An 11,629-nucleotide genomic window follows, 5' to 3' on the forward strand; every position below is an offset into this window, starting at 1 on the left:
CTCCAGTTTCCTCATTTCCCCTCCCCCCACCTTGTCTCAGTCCCAACCCTCGAACTCAGCACCACCTTCCTAACATGCAATCATCTTCCTGACCTCTCCCCCCACACCTCCTCTCCGGCCTATCACCCTGACCTTAACCTCCTTCCACCTATCGAATTCCCAATGCCCCTCCCCCAAGTCCTTCCTCCCTACCTTTTATCTTAGCCCGCTTGGCACACCTTCCTCATTCCTGAAGAAGGGCTTATGCCCAAAACGTCGATTCTCCTGCTCCTCGGATGCTGCCTGACCTGCTGCGCTTTTCCAGCAACACATTTCTCAGCTTTTTAACTGTATATCCAGATTAAGTATTGATCAACAACTCTCTATCCCTGAAAAACTAGTTATATATATTTGAATAACCTGATATTTTCTCATTAAAATAATTTTAAAAAATTAAATATTTTTAAAGTTTACTTATGGTATTTCCAGCCTTTGTCTAAATCCCATGGAGCTGTCGTAATCTTTGTTTTGCTCTCTGCAAATCTTATTCAAACATGAGTGATGGTTAATACATTTTACTTCCTGGTTTGTGGTCTGTGAGAATATTCCAATATAATTGCTGCTTACACTACTCGATTGCTGCTGGATGCCTGGAGATCTCTGTGAATTGACACCAAAAAGAAATTAATATGAGAAAAGGGGAATCACACAGCTAGAAATACGATTACTGAGATGAAAATCAGACATAAAAGTGGATTTATGACAAACATAAACTTCACATTATAATAGTGAACCAAGCTCAATAAATTGCAAAAGATAACAAAGGGAATAAGTTGGACACTACGAATGAGCATAGGTTCGAATCTAACAAATTTTGTGTAATTAGCGTCAATGTATCTACTAGCTCATTAACCATATTTTTAATGCCCAGGATACAGACTATCAGTAGCTAGGGACACGTCAACCAGAAGCTTCATCGGTTTGTGCAGCACCATTTCCCTAGTGATTGAAATTTCACCAAACTCACTTTCTTCATTTTACCTCCTGATTTACAGCAATCACTGGAATGCTTTTGTACTTCTTGTCATGAAGATTGGAGCAAAATATTTCATAAAGACTGAAAGAACTATGGATGCTGTAAATCAGGAACAAAAACAGAAATTGCTGGAAAAGCTCAGCAGGCCTGGTGGAATCTGTGGAGAGAAAGCAGAACTGAGGAAGGGTCACTCGAACTGAAACATTAATTTGGATTTCTCTTCACAGTTGCTGCCAGATATGCTGAGTTCTTCCAGCAATTTCTGTTTTTATTGCTGGGGCAAAGTACCGGAATTTATTTGTTCCATGTGTCATTTCCTTTCTAATAGCTATTAGCCCCTCATTCTCACCCTCTGGAGGACAAACACTCACTTTACTTGTTGTGCATTTCTTTTTAAGATACAAACTCTTGTTGTCTGTATTTGCATTTCTAAATTGTTACTCTCATGCTCCAATTACACTCCTGCTGAATCTTTTAGTCATTCTCTGCCATTCTGTATACTCTGTTCAATCATCTGAACTGCCACTCCTCTTTGCACAATTATACATTTTCTCCTTAGCTTTCCTGAACCTCTTTAGTTAACCCACTGATGGTGGCTCCTTGCCTTAGATTTTTTTTTGTAGTTGGATTGCACTTATTCTGAGCGTTCTGGAATATCCTCTTAAATGTCTGTCACTTCTTCACTCTTGATCTGTCTGCGAGCCTAGTAGCCCAGTTCACTTCAGCAGGCTCACCTTTCACATCCAAATAGTTGCCCCTATTTTTGTTTAAAATACTAACCTTAGACACAGACTTCACAATAAAATGGTTGCAAATTAAACAATACAAGTACTTGTTGGGTCCAAATACATGTGGATTCATTCTTATTTCTTGAATTAATCTTATCAATAATCACTCAGACTTCAAGATCAAGAACAAAGCATATTATTGAAAATACATGGGGAAAACGTTTCCTTTTTGGGCTAACACAAGTGCAATATTGTCTGTACTAATTTGCAGCTATTGATTGGGGCCTGAATCATGTTATTGCTAAGTTAAAAGCAGGTAATTTATGTGGCGAGTGATCACAGAACCATTCAATATTAGTATAAAACTAGCCAACATCAGTAAAAGTACTGAAAAGCTGAGAAATTGTGAAATAATAAACACGGTTACAAAAATGATGCTATGTCCCTCTCACTGCATCCTCTCTGTGCCTTCTCTTCATGCTAGTCTATTTCATAGTTGTCCCATTTTTATTCTCTCCCTACATTTGATCCCTTGACTTCTCTGTTCCTACCCTTAATCCAGACTAAGCTTGGAGAAGAATAATATACAACAGGGAACTGGTTTGAATTTACTTTTCTCAGTCAATGTGATTGGGCTCTCAAAACATTGGCATGGATGATTAAAGGTGCCTTAGTTATACAATCATTCTCCAAGGAATTTGGTACTCCACTGGCTGCTGAAATCATTGATGAGTCATTTGGGAAGTGATTGAGCTTTTGAGGTTTGATTACTACTGGAATTATTTCAGGAGAAGGGAATTGGGTATTTCTCACAGGAGATTATACAGGTCATGGGGATTTCAGCGTGGGACCTGGCCTGTTGAGGAAATGAATTGTACAGATCAACAAGTTTTATTGAAAAATTCCATGTTTTTCCATATTCTAATGAAATGAACTGATGTGCAACACTGGAGACCCTTTCTTACTCAATTCTGTATTCTGTAAAGTGATTTTAGTACAATTTGGAATTTGTTGCTCTGTTTAATTATTACAAAGTTATGTTGGTATTATATCACATGCTGATAAATAGTTAGTAGAAGTCACAACTTGAATAATTCTTCAAAGCTGCATTTCTGCCCCATGTAACAAGTCAGTGTTGAAGTGTGAATGATTACCACCTTCATTTACTGCGCTATGGTGTGGACCAGCATCTTTTTTTTGTCTAATTCATCCATCCATTTTCTTTCTCCTCCCTTGATGACCTCAATTCATCTTTATGCAGTATGATTCTGGCCCCTTACCAATATCTTACCCAAATGGACATGGACTGTGCACATCAGCAATATATTAGACTAGTGAGACCATTAGTGTCCTCATTCAAATTGCAAGGATGGTAGTACAGAGTAGGACATTGCTTGACTTTCCACTCCTTACCTGAAAGGTGCTGAAGCTCAGTGCACATGAGATTAATTAATGCAGCACATGCCAGTGCTCCTCCTGTTAAGATGATTTAACGACACAGTGCCTGAGCTTTCTAAACTATTGCATAGAATTATCCCTTAATTTTCACCCTTTTTCATCAATAAGTAATGATCTGATTGGAGACGTGATGCTCATTTTGTTGAGAATCGTGTTTGTAGACTCATGTTCTTCTTCAGTGCATCAAAATGCAAATCATAGCAGCACATAGAAGGTTTAAATTACATGTTAATATTTAGTTGCTAAATAAAGTCATTGTTGTTATGTCCTTTACAGAAATCCTTTAATATTTAGGTAACTGATGTATAAAGCTGCTTCATATATGGTATCATTCGATTGCTTAATTCATTTATACGTCACCATTTAATCAGTTACATAAATAGATTAAAATAACGCACAAAGTAAAGCTGTACAGAAGTACTAAAATATTACATTGTTATCTCTAGGATAAAATAGCTCAAAACATACAGTTTTATTATCTTGGTGTTATTGCCACTCAATGAGAGCAGGCTTTTCACCGTGAAACTGATTCATTTGTATTTCACTTTAACTTTAAAGCACGTTTCTGTTGCCTTGGAAACTCTATCCATTCTGAAGTGAAAACACTCCCTGGCCTGTGCACATATTGGGAATCACTACCCTATAATCTAAATCACACAAAACTGTTCAACCATAGTGGCTAGATAAAGATTAGTTCTGCTATGATTTGTACATCAGCATGAATTATAAGATATTAGTATAAGTACACAGAATATTAATTGCAAATCAAACATATTAAAAACTTGCTAAATTTATGTGACACAAGTCCTTAAACCATCCTTTATTTACCAAAAGCTAACACACAACTATTTTCAGATTGTTTTAACTCCTCAGCTTGTCTTCAATTTATTAACCATGCAATTTTCCTATGGACTGTTAAGTCAAATCTCTACTGAATTACATCTGGTAAAGTACTCTATGAATAAGAGTGGTAATAGCAAAATTTAATGGCAAATGGTTAGCTATTTATATTATAGATATTGGGATTTGGTACATTCCATCAGAAGACTTTGTGGAGTCCTCCACTGTATATTTGTTGTGATCCCTGCATTTTCAACTGTAATGATGTGTCACTCTAGCAATAAGGTTGTTTCTGGGCAGTAGTAAAATTATAATTTAATGTAAACAACACTAAACACTGATACTTTTATTCTTGAAGGCAATGCTACTCTAAACATTCAGACGCATAGGCTTTGTTTTGGAATAATTTGTACACTACTTGACCACATCATTCTTTTCAGTCATATTTGTAACAGACCAGGTCAAATTATGACCTACATATTGCTTCATGGCCTCAAATGCTTTTGCATTGAATTTATTTTTGTAACCCTTACTTTTGCTTCAAGATGTGTTAAGCCACAGTTGGAAACATTACATTCAATCTGTCATCTGCTGGACTGCCCAAAGTCTTTTGCAGTCCTGCTTATGCTCTGGCAAAGTATCATCTTTGGTATTGCTGGCAAACACTAGCAATATTCCTCTAATTAAGTCCGTACAATTTAAATAGCACAAAAACTGAAATGTGCTTTTTCCAGTGCCTACCTACCCATCTCCAACCCCATTACAATTTTGCACATCACCACTTAAGGCCAGTTGGTATTGTAACCATTGCTTCTCCCGACATATATAATCAAACTTTGTCAAATCTAGTCACTGTCTACAATTTCTCTTGCATTTACCAAAGTTTCTGCTATACTTCCAGTGAGTCTAGGCTGATAATACAGCAGAAAATATGAGAGGTCTTGCAGACTGCTTGCATCTCATCTATTTGGTAAAACCATCACAGTTTAATTTCCATAAAAACAAAGTTGGTGAATTATTATTGGTGCAATCTTCCCAGCCCCTGCATGACAAAGGCCTGTGGTGAGAAAGTTGGAAAAATCAGGTGAGATGCTCAGTGAGGACCTTCTTGATGTCGAGAGCAAAACAATCCCTTTTTCCTACCAGATGAGTTAAGATTCTCAATAGGGAGCAGCAAGAGGCCTATTAGCATACATTAGCACTCTTCAACAGCCTGATTATTACTTAATCTTGCATTATTAATAAACAGTTTTCAATTCTTCCACCCGCTGGATGGAAACATGATGCCTATAACTCCCATCATGAAAGTCAGCAGTTATCTAGTTATCCAATTTATTGTTTCTTCTCCAGACCTCCATCTTGGACACCTGGACCAGCATCTCAAGGAACACTCCATGCCCAGTGATCACACACACCCTATGTCCACAGACCTCAGTGTCCAACACATACCAGCCTCACTGCACCCTCTATGCACACCTCCAATCCACTTACAGAATGCCTCTGCACTTTGGCGCACCATTCCTTGCAATGTTGCTGTGAGGATACTTCGCACAGAGGAATGGCTTGGACCAACTTGTATCACAGGGTTGCTTACTCACTCTCTAGGCACTCAATCACATTGTACCTACTCAAAATATCCCTATCTTGACTCACCTTGGCTGGCTGGTTTCCACTTTTCCCCCTCAGTTGCATCTTAAGGACAGCATCTTAAGGACAGAAGTCTTAAGGACTTCTTTCTTGCCTTGCTGAATAATGGAAGCACAAAGCTGAGCAGCTTGTCATCGTTGTCAGCGCTGATCAGTCAAGGAGATGGACATGTTACTGTACAGCACTGTTTTACATCAACCTCACATCCACAGTATTGGCCTGCAGCCTGCATCACAAGCATTCTGCACGTGCTTCAACTAAATGACCATGTCTCAAAGTCAAAGGGGAATGGTGCTCCTTTGAGTCAAGAGAGGCTGCCATCTGTCAGTAGGGTCTCCCAGTACAGTCAGTGGAAGGAATCAACTGCTCACAGTCCAGGAGCTTGGAGGAGCTGGGGTCAAACTCCATCTCACGACATTTGGGGAATGGGCCAGGGTCAATCCTGCAAATCTCATATAAGCAGCGAAGAGGGGATTGTCAGTCAGGGAGTCACACAAAGAGCAGTCAAAGTTATTGTCAATCCTTAGATGGAGCTGTCCATCCAAGTCAGTCAGGGAGGTGGGCTACCCTGTGAGTAGTCCTGAAATTTGAAGAAGTTTACCAGGGGACAGTTGTGTCGACAGGTACAGGAGGATCTCAATGTTGGGGATTGGAACCAGAAATCTTGGTACAGCAATGTCAAGAATGAAAAAGGGGAGATATTCAGCATATAACAGTGAGAGATGGCAGTGTAGGGAAGATAGTGCAAGAGTACATCGCTGGCTCAAGGCCTCCATGGGACAAGCCTCCATGTTGCTTTCTACCTGCTACTATCCAGAATGATCTGCCACATGTTCTGACCCAGCAACTGGAGAGATATTGCTGAAATTCTCAAACATACCTCCAGACTCCCATCCCTACAGTTTGGTCCTGTCACTATGCTGATTCACACTCTCTCTATCAAGGCCATGGTTGTGGTGACTGTCAGTAGTCCCCTCCTCTCACAACATCCCAAATGTCAGGTCAAAGCAATCAAAGCAGCATTTAAAGGAATTTCATGTCTTCCTTTTTGGACTGCTCCATGTCTCACTGTATGGAGCAGTGTAATAAGTGAGTGATGTGAATGCTGTCTGCTCACATTAAAAAGGACGGGCTCTGTTTCTTATTTTCCCAATGCAGGGTCATTGCAGGCCAAGTGGATAGAGGAACCACAGCAGGGATTATCGCCATTGTTGCTGCCTGCAAATGGAGGAGGAACAGATGCAGCAGCAAACTCAGGCTTTGCGATTAGCTTCCATACGAAAATGTTAACATTTGAAAGACCCCTTAGGATGGGCAGGAGTTACAGGGGAGCCTGAGTCTATCATCCTCATTCCATTTCCTCCTGGATGAGTGAGGCACGGTATTGTTGCAGATGGCGGGTGTGCCGGGGCATGGTGCCAGAACAGAACCTGCAACCTGAAGGAGTGAATGGCCATCCTATCCCCTTGGCCAGCAAAGTGACAGCTGCCTTGAACTTTCATACAATAAAAACAGAATGTATTAGAGAACTATCTGTGGAGAAACAGAGTTAACGGTGGCACAGTGGTTAGCACTGCTGCCTCACAGCGCTAGAGACCCGGGTTCAATTCCCGCCTCAGGTGACTGACTGTATGGAGTTTGCACATTCTCCCCGTGTCTGTGTGGGTTTCCTCCGGGTGCTCCGGTTTCCTCCCACAGTCCAAAGATGTGCAGGTCAGGTGAATTGGCCATGCTAAATTGCCCGTAGTGTTAGGTAAGGGGTAACTGTAGGGGCATGGGTGGGTTGTGCTTCGGTGGGTCGGTGTGGACTTGTTGGGCCGAAGGGCCTGTTTCCACACTCTAATGTAATCTAATCTAATCTAATTTCTCAAAGAAGAAGAGTCATACTGGACATGAAGCTTGTCCCCCAGAGATGCTGCCAAACCTGCTGAGTAACTCCAGCACTTGCTGTTTTTATTTCAGATTTACAGCATTTGCAGTATTTTGCTTTTATTTGAATTTTTCTGCAACGAGTTCCTTCCAAGCAATCACTGGGGAGCTGTCTGGAATCACTCATCCATTCACCAATAAACTGTTGCATCATGTTTCCCAGGATGGGCTCAGTAGGATTTGATAATACAGCTGACTTCCCTGAGGAGCAAGGTGTATAGACTGTAACATAACATTGAGAGGCCCAGATCATAAGGCAGCTGAGACAGAGTTCCATTCTGTCAATGTCCACATGATAATTTGTGACCATCAGTAACATTCCTTAGCAATCTGTGCTAACTACACTTAAGGAGGTAATGGCCTAGAGGTATTATTACTGGATAGTTAACCCAGAGATCCAGGCAATGTTCTGGAGTTGCAGTTTGAATCTTGGCACGGCAGACGGTGGAATTTAAATTCAATGAAAAGAAATGTCTGGAATTAAGAGTCTGATGATGACCATGAATCCATTGTCAATCGTTAGGAAAAAAAACCATCATAATGTCTATTAGGGAAGGAAACTGCCGTCCTTACCTGGTCTGGCCTACATGTGACTCCAGACCTATAGCAATCTATTTGACTCTTAACTGTTAGGAATGGGCAATAAACACTGGCCTAGTCAGTGATGCCTTTGTCCGTGATTGAAAAAATAAAATCTCTTAAATAGTGTTGAGAGTAAGAATGTGCAAGGCCATGCCAGTTATGTGCCCTGAAAAGCAATGTGTTATTGGTGTTATCCCAGAGTTAATTTGATGCCAGGATGGGTTGGTACTTGGGAGGACGATACCGGTCAGGGAGAACAGCTTGAGATGTGATTAGGAGAGGATGAAGTAAGGGTGAATGATAACATTCAGAAGGTAAGTGCCAAAGCTCAGGAAGCTAATGGTAATTAAAGCATGATTTGATAAAGTGCACAATGCTTCATGTAGTTTTTCAAATGAAATAATTTTTATGGGATCATAAGACTTCATCAATATTTCATCCAGTTCTCCACTCCAAATAAAGGAGGCGGCACGGTGGCACAATGGTTAGCACTGCTGCCTCACAGCGCCTGAGACCCGGGTTCAATTCCCGCCTCAGGCGACTGACTGTGTGGAGTTTGCACATTCTCCCCGTGTCTGCGTGTGTTTCCTCCGGGTGCTCCGGTTTCCTCCCACAGTCCAAAGATGTGCAGGGTCAGGTGAATTGGCCATGCTAAATTGCCCGTAGTGTTAGGTAACGGGTAAATGTAGGGGTTTGGGTGGGTTTCGCTTCGGCGGGTCGGTGTGGACTTGTTGGGCCGAAGGGCCTGTTTCCACACTGTAATGTAATCTAATCTAATCTAGATATAAAGTAAGAAATATGGAAGTGCTCAGTGCAGTAGAAAATGGAAAACAGTTCTGAGAGGATACACCCTTCAAACACTTCCAAGGGCTTTGAGAATCAAGAAGATTGACAAATCAAATCAGTAGCAATACCATAAAGGAAGAAATCTGGCAACGTATCTGGGATTGTTTTATGAATCAATACATTGAGGAATCAGCGAGAGAAAACGTCATCCTGCATTGGGTATAGTGTAACTATGAAGAAATAATTGACAATCTAGTTGTGTGTGAGCCCCTTAGGGAAAAGTTACCACCATAGGATAGAATTCTTCATTAAGATGAAGAGTAATATAGTTGTTTCTGGGACTTGGATTTAAATATAGGAAATTACAATGGGATGAGATGTGAGACAATTATGATAAGCTTCATCCCAGAGTATTTAAGGAAGTGGCCCTAGCAATAATTGTTGCATTGGTGGTCAACTTCCAAAATAGTATAAACTCAGAGACAGTTCCTAAGGGTTGTAGGGCAGCTAATGTATCTCTATTATTCAAGCAGAGACAAAACAGTGAATGACAGATCAGTTAGCTTGACATCAGTCATGGGAAGCACAGTAGGTCAAGCAGCATCCGAGGACCTGGAAAAATGGTGTCATCTCTCCACCCCGGAGGCTCCTTGCCTCATTCCTGATGAAGGCTTTTTCCCGAAACATTGTTTTTCCTGCTCCTCGGATGCTGCCTGACCTGCTGTGCTTTTCCAGCACCACTCTAATCTAGACTCTGATTTCCAGCATCTGCAGTCCTCACTTTTGCCTATCAGTCATGGGAAAACTGCTGGAGGCCATGATAAAAGATACAATAGCCAAGCAGTTAGAAGATGGGGACAAGATTGGATGGAGTCAGCATGGATTTTCTAAGGGGAAGTTGTGCTTCAGAAATCTGATGTAAGTTTGTGAGGATGTAATTAATTGAGTGGATAAGGGGGAGCCATTGGATGTGGTTTACTTGGATTTTCAGAAGACTTTTGATAAGGTCCCAGATAAGAGCTGAGCATACAGAGTTCAAGCACATGAGACTGCAGATTATGTACTGGAATGGACTGAGAACTGGTGAGCAGGCAGGACACAAAGAGTAGGAAGAAACCATCTTCTTTGCCGAGTGGAAGGTTGTGACTAATCAGGGATCACTGGGGATCAGTGCTTGGACCCCAACCATTCACATTGACATTAATGATTTAGTTGAGGAAACTTCATGTCATATTTCCAAGTTTGCAAGTGGCACAATGCTGAGTGGGAGGGCATACCGAGAGGAAGATTCAGAAAAGCTTCAGCATGATTTGGACAAGTAAATGAGTAAACACGTGGCAGGTGCAGTATTTAATATGAAGAAGTGTGAGGTAGAAGCAGTCAGGCAGATTACTATCTGACTGGCAATAGATTGGGAAAGTGGAAGGTGCAAAAATGATCTGTGTGTCCTTGTATATCAGTCACTGAAAGTGAGCATGCAGCAGCAACAATGAAGAAGGCAGACGGTGTATTGGCTTTTATAGCAAGAGAATTCAAATACAGGAGCAGGGATGTCCTGCTGAAATTGTACAGGGTCTTGGTAAGACCACTCCCAGATTATTGTCTGCAGCTTTGGTCTTCTTATCTGAGAAGGATGTTCTGGCTAATGAGGAAGTACATTCCAGGAAGACTGATTCCTGGAATGTGTGCAAGTGAAGAAAATAGATGCTGGAGATCAGAGTCAAAATGTGTGGCGCTGGTAAAGCACAGCCAGTCAGGCAGCATCCGAGGAGCAGGAGAATCGATGTTTTGGGCATAAGCCCTTCATCAGGAATGATTGCTGGAATGCAAGGACTGAAATATGGTGAAAGACTGGATAGGTTAGGACTATATTCACTGGAGTTTAGAAGAATGAGAGGTATCTCTTGGAACCCTTTAAAATTTGAGCAGGATTAGATGGATAAATGCAGGAAAGATTTTCCCACTGACTAAGACTAGGGGTCACAGTCTAAGGATAAGGGATAAGCCTGTTCGGACAGAGAGGAGGAGTGGCGAGCCTGTGGAATTCTCTGCCATAGGAAACTGTTGAGGCCAAAATATTGAAGACTTTCAAGTAAGATATAGATATAGTTCTGAAGGCTAAAGGGATCAAGGGGTATGGGATAAAACAGGATGGGGTACTCAGTTGAATAACCAGCCATAGTCATATTGAATAGCGACAGGCTCGAAGAGCTGAATGACCTACTCCTGCTCCTTTGTTCTATGTTTCCACATTTCTCTACGATTTGGACGCAAGAAGAGAAGTGGTAGAAAAAGAAAGAAAGAAATAGCAGCTTAGGCATGCCTGCTTCATCTGTACTGTTATTTGTGACTTGTGGCAATCATGTGTTTTGCTGTACACATTATATGAGGAGAAAGTGAGGTCTGCAGATGCTGGAGATCAGAGCTGAAAATGTGTTGCTGGAAAAGCGCAGCAGGTCAGGCAGCATCCAGGGAACAGGAGAATCGACGTTTCGGGCATAAGCCTTTCTTCAGGAATGAGGAAAGTTTGTCCAGCAGGCTAAGATAAAAGGTAGGGAGGAGGGACCTGGGGGAGGGGCGTTGGAAATGTGATAGGTGGAAAGAGGTCAAGGTGAGGGTGATAGGTCAGACTGGGGTGGGGGCG

This window comes from Chiloscyllium plagiosum, chromosome 5, assembly GCF_004010195.1.
Source record: "Chiloscyllium plagiosum isolate BGI_BamShark_2017 chromosome 5, ASM401019v2, whole genome shotgun sequence".
NCBI classification, from domain to species: domain Eukaryota; kingdom Metazoa; phylum Chordata; class Chondrichthyes; order Orectolobiformes; family Hemiscylliidae; genus Chiloscyllium; species Chiloscyllium plagiosum.